Source organism: Anolis carolinensis, chromosome 6 (assembly GCF_035594765.1).
Source record: "Anolis carolinensis isolate JA03-04 chromosome 6, rAnoCar3.1.pri, whole genome shotgun sequence".
Lineage (NCBI taxonomy): Eukaryota > Metazoa > Chordata > Lepidosauria > Squamata > Dactyloidae > Anolis > Anolis carolinensis.
The window spans coordinates 32,679,274-32,685,343 of NC_085846.1; the positions used below are offsets into that span (position 1 = coordinate 32,679,274).

The window sequence follows — 6,070 nt, forward strand, 5'->3', positions numbered from 1 at the left end:
GGTTAGATTAGAACGTTCAGGTCAAGCGCTTTAGAACAGGGAGGGGTCACGTGCGTGATCCTCCACGTGTCCATCAAACCGCAACCCCTCAGCTCTAGCCAGCCTGATTAAAAAACACATATTAAGCCTGCTGTGCCATATAATTCTTGAAGTTATCCTGATCCGGCCTGATGGGCATTAGAATATAAATTAACGCTGATTTTACTTTATAGTCCTTGAAGCTTTGCTGATTCAGACTAATGGGCCTCAGAGTCCTTGAAGATATCTTCAGCTAATTCAGCCTGTTTGGTCTTAAGAGTCCTGGAAACTGCTGATACAGCTTGATGGGCATTGAGTGTTTTGTTAACTGTTGATTTAGCCTTAGAGTCCTTGAAGTTATGCTGATTCAGCCTAATGGGCATTTGAGTCTTACTTTATGCTGATTTAGGCTCGAGTCCTAGTAGCTATGCTGATTCAGCTTAATGGGCATTAGAGTCTTAATAATAATAATAAACCTTTATTTATATATCTCTCCATCTCCTCAAGAGGGCTCAGGGTGGTTTCCAGCATGTACAAAACAGTTTTCAAAACAACATACAACGGCATGAACAAACATACATAATAAAAACAGTATCATAAAACAGCAGTAAAAAGAGTTCAATCTAAAATGAACAGTTACAGTACCAATCAACATGAAGGAGTCCAATACAGTAGGGCTGCGAGGTAGACATAAAATAAACTATGCTGATTTAGCTTTGGAAGCCTAGCAGCTATGCTTATTCCACGTAATGGGCATTAGAGTCATAGTTTATGCAGATTTAGCCTTGAAGCCATGCTGATTCAGCCTGATAGGCATTAGAGTCCTATAGAGTATGCTGATTTAGCCTTATAGTCCTTGAAGCTATGCTGACTTAGCTTGACTGCCTTAGTCCTTAAAGTTATGGCTGATTTAGCCTGATAGACATTAGAGTCCTATAAAGTTATGTCCTAGTTTCTTTCATGCTATGTATCCTCTTATTGTCTGTTCTACCATGGAATACAGCACAGAGATAAAAAGTTAAGATTCTGAAATTCACTGAAAAAATGTGCTTTGTAGAAGCATATTCAACAGGATACCAACAAGAGTGTGATGGAGGGAAGATGAGGCTAGCATTTTTGAGACAATCAATTGTGGAGAAGTTATATATTACTGTACATAGGAACTTAATTTGGTGGGAACACAATTTTTACACGTTATCTTTTACAACTCTTGACAATTCATATAAGAGGGTGTTCTTTTATGCGGGCTTACAGATACAAGACATCTTACTGTCTGAGACAAAGATTCTCCTCCATGTGCTCATAGTACACCATAAAGTAACTTGACTTGGCTGGGAATTAATATTATTCCAACATTAGTAAGAGAATGGCATCCTCCACGGCATGTAGAGATAACCAGCGAGTTTGTAGAATGAATGGCGAATTGTGTGGAATATAGGGCCAGTACAAGCTAACAGATGCCAAGTGAGTGGGAAAATATTGATGTTAGTTTTGTTGCTTTCTCAGACCATGCACACATAATCCACTGACTGCCCCCCAAGAGCCCTTAGATATTTGTGACATTTAAAGTACTCAGGCATCCACATTCTGGTTCAGAATAAATTTAAAAATATGTATTTTATGGGAAGCCTAGAAAGCCAGTGCAGTATAATGGCCTGTATGCAGAGTTCTGCAGACCAGGGTTCAAACCACTCCACCATGGAAACCCAACTGCAAACCTTGAGCAAGTCACAGAGAAAGGCAAGGGCAAATATTCTCTAAACAAATCTTGCCAGGAAAATATGGCTACCTTAAGTTGGAAATTATTTGAAGGCACGCAACTGAAAGCACACATTCAGTAAAAACATATTCATCTTGGAGGCAGAAAACAAATTTGGAAGACACAATTTGTATTTGATTAATTTATTAGATCATGGACATAGATTCGATTGTGCATCAATGGATGTAGTTACACTTTCAGTAGAGACAGCATCACTTACTGTGGGTCAGGTACAGTGTTTTCCAAAATAGTGAATCAATAAAAGAGGCACCATCAAACATAGTAGGTAGGGAGTGAAAATTAAGTCCCCTCTTTTCTCTCTTCAACCAGATTTTCTAGAGATTTCTGTAGATATCATTGTTGTAATATCAACTGAGGCTAGTAATTTGCTAGCTAGAAATAAAGTTAAAGTTAAGATTGTGATAAAAGGTATATAGACTCAGGAGGAAGAGAAGCAGATTCTGAAAATCTACATATTTTGCTCAGAGCTGTAACCAGTGAACTTTGATTTTTGCAACATAGCTACTCACTGCTGCCTAACTGCAGGCATCTTTTTCTGTTCACTCACATCTTACATTTATACCCATTGACAATGAACTTTAAAAGAAATCTGCAGGTGCCACTAAGGGGAAAAATTAGGTAGGGGGTATGACTATAAAACCACTCATGTGCTTTATTCATACAAGGATCCCAACAGGAAAACCATCTGTGCTCATGATGGTAGCTCAGTTTGTGGGACTGAGGCTTGCACAAAATCTTTGTGGTCATTTTATCTGCAGAAAAGATGTCATAACAGAGATTTAGAAGACAAAAACTTCCCAAATACCTTATCAAGAGAGTTCCTAGTTGCATGTGATCCATATTCTGGTTCTTCGAGACACATGAGTAATAGTGTTTCTCTAGTCAAAGATGTTAGTGATAAACAAAAGCATCAAAGTCAGCAAATACAGTGTATACAAGCTTATGAGAGACAGCAGGTTGAAAGTGATTCCCGTCCCAAAACACACACACACACACACACACACACACACACACACACACACACCTCTTTTAAGGGTAAGGCACAGTGAGTGAAACTTGAAGAACTTGCCATTCAATCACACACACACTTTTCTCCAGATACCTGTTCCCTGGCACATTGATGTTTCACCATTCATTTGCAGCACATGTCTACTGGGATTGCAACATATAGCTCACACTACAAAAAAAACTGAACCAGGGTATTTCTAACCCTCATCACGTGAAATGTGGATTTCTGTAGCCTGCGCATCATTTGAATTAAGCCAGTTTCTGTGATTTCACATTAATTCTGTTTTTGCATTTACTGTTCCAAACAATTTATTCTACTTTTGTTAACCATGAGATGAATGAACTGTGCAATCCTTTCTGAGGACCACCAATACAATTTGAGTTTCCAAGAATTTCTCTATAATACAGGGGCTAGATATGCTCTCTGGGAGCATATTTGTACCCAGAACCACATTAGAACATTGTTTACAATTGCACACAGCATCAAATAAAAGCCACTTGTGGCCAGTTCTCTAATTGTACATCTCAAAATGCAGTCTGTCTTAGAGGCATTCCACAACTAAAGGCTTGTAGATATTTTAATTTTATCCTTTAGATCAGGCATGGGCAAACTTCGGCCCTCCAGGTGTTTTGGACTTCAAAACCCACAATTACCAACAGCCTACCTGCTGTTAGGAATTGTGGAACTGAAGTCCAAAATACCTGGAGGTCCGAAGTTTGCTCATGCCTGTTTAGACCAAGGATCTAAATCTGCAGAACTTTTTTGAAACCAGGAAGTTTTGCTCTATGAGATGTATGTCCAGGTTACAGTCCAACTTGAAGCCTAGAAACAATCTCAACAGAGCAACTACAGCAGTGATTCTCAACCTGGGGTCCCCAAATGATTTTGGCCTACTACTCTCAGAAATCCCAGCCAGTTTACTCAACCTTGGACTGGGCACTTCATTTGAAGGCCAAAAACACCTGGGAATCCTAGATTGAGAACCACTGAGCTATAGGAATTATATCAGGTGCTACAAAATTAGTATCTTGGAATGCCATTCCTTGGTTTATTCAGAGAGGATCAGATATATTCATAAAAATAAATGCTTATCCTGTATTACTATTTCGGATAACAAAACAGGACAGGTGTTTTAATACCAAGAATGGTATGTTTTTCTGGCTGTTATTCTAAGTAAGAAGAGCTTTTTAGATGGTGTCAGTCCTCAAGCATTCATTTCCTTCTCCCTCAACCTGAAATGGCATGGCCAAGGGAAAACAATTAAGTGGTATCAATCTAATTATACTGGCTGGCTCAGAGTCTCTGACCACAAAGAATGGCAACAATCTTTAAGCTCAAACACATTTTGGCAGAGTCTTCCTCTGACTTGTGAGAACAAAGTGACATCATCTCAATAGTAGTTATCAGTCTAAGCATTGTTTATTTGTTTGAAATGCTGTATAAACCTGCCCTGAGCTTTTGGGAAAGGGTGAAATTGGAAAATGTCTGTGTGCATTAACTTCCCTTTGTACAAACACTCTTGATCAGCAAGAAAAGCAAACACATCCCTCCCAGCCAGACAGAACAAACCAAACAAACCTACAAGAAGAGGAAAAATGGAATGGAGGAATAAAGCAGTACTTTGTCCCAAAACATGCAAGTACAACACATGTGCCTCTTTTATTACGTTTTTCATTCAACTGCCATTTCAAGCTTAGGAACCCCCTTCACAGTTGCTTCCCAAACAAAGGTTTTAGTTACTGGAAAACTAATGTTACAAGGAATGTAACAGTAAAAAAAATTAAACACCCCTATCCCCATCCCAAATGCATAGCGCATTCAACATCTCTGCCCAGTGAGGTATACCAGGTAAGATTTAATTTTCCTCCAGAAGAAAAGAAGAAATGCCTCCAACCAAGCACTAGCCCCTCAACATGAGAGACTGCCTGGTCATTAACTAAAAAACAAAACAAAAACAGATGAATTTCCATCATCAAAAGGTGGGGAAAATAAAAGCAGAAGGTGAAGAACTTTTATAGTGTATGGCTGGCAAGCCTACAAACTTTTTACAACATATAAAATAGATCAATATTTATGATTTTAACACGTATTTCCCTATTCCCATGTTATTCGAGAGGTAAATACACACAATTATAATAAATCTGGTACCAATCACATAAAAGAAGTACTGTGTAAGGCAAAAACCTAACCAACTAGCCAGCTAGGATTGATGTTATAATTGAACAAAATATTAATGGGAGAGGAGTAAGAGGAAAGTGAAACTGCTTCAGCTCCAGGCCCAAATTAGTCGTTCTCAACCTTGGACTGGGCACTTCATTCTATTGGTCAACAGCCTAGCAGTGAATTCTCTGAAGGCTGTACATCCATGGAGACAGAGAGGCAGAGGAGAAAAAAAATGGAAAGGCTCTCTTCTGCCCTGAAACACAAGGCCAACACTATGAAGTCCTCTCCTGATCACAGCCACAATGCAAGAGACCCAGATTAAATTTGGAACATTGTTGTAAGTTTATACTGATGTACAGCTGACAAAAAGAAACAAATCATAAGGGACATTTTTCTAGCATCCCTGACCTCTAAAAGTAACTTTGATGGGTTGGGTTATTAACTATTAGTAAATACTTTTGAGTTAGAACAGCTGGTTTATCATTTCAGAGTTAATTTTTTAACCAAACACAGTAATAGCAGGAGGGACTTGCCTGTTCAAAACTAAAGCCAAATGTTTCTCCATTTGATAACCTTGGTGGCATATGCAGCAAGCCAATGTTCATTTGCCACTCCAAACAAAAAAGGTAAGGCAAAATATGATTGCTGATGGAGGGATGAACACTGAAAACAGAGCCACCAGAATGACATAAAGAGGTAAGATAGAACTGTGCCTCTCTTCGTGAGATGTGATCTCCTTGAAGAAAAGAGCTGTCACCGTAACAGTCTATGTCAAAATCCTAAAATAACAATGTGAGGTGCATCTTGCCTTGCACTGCTGCACCATCTAGTCCACAAATTTACTGTCTGGGCACACTATATGGCTGCACTCTTCCAGCCTGTAATCAACACTAGGCCATCCACCAATGTTTTCTGTATGCCTTTCCTCTTCTGCAAGCCCTAACCAGAGTTCTATATAGCACGCATGGCACCATATGTAATAATCTATTCATACATGATGCCTGTATATGTTGCAATGCACAGACACATGATTACGGGTCATGACAGCTTCAACTGGAGTGCCAGCAGCCATTTGGAAGAATTGACTTTCAGGGAATGAC

At 39.1% G+C, this 6,070-nt stretch overlaps 1 protein-coding gene across 2 annotated transcripts in view; it reads right to left on the reverse strand.

Moving 5' to 3' along the window:
- Positions 1–1,904: 1,904 nt before the first annotated feature.
- Positions 1,905–6,070, reverse strand: part of wipf2 (WAS/WASL interacting protein family member 2) — a 33,598-nt gene continuing 29,432 nt past the window's right edge. For both annotated transcript variants that reach the window (XM_003222566.4, XM_008113359.3), the window contains one exon: positions 1,905–6,070. This exon is cut by the window's right edge and continues 748 nt beyond it. The gene's annotated coding sequence lies outside the window, so the exon portion shown is untranslated.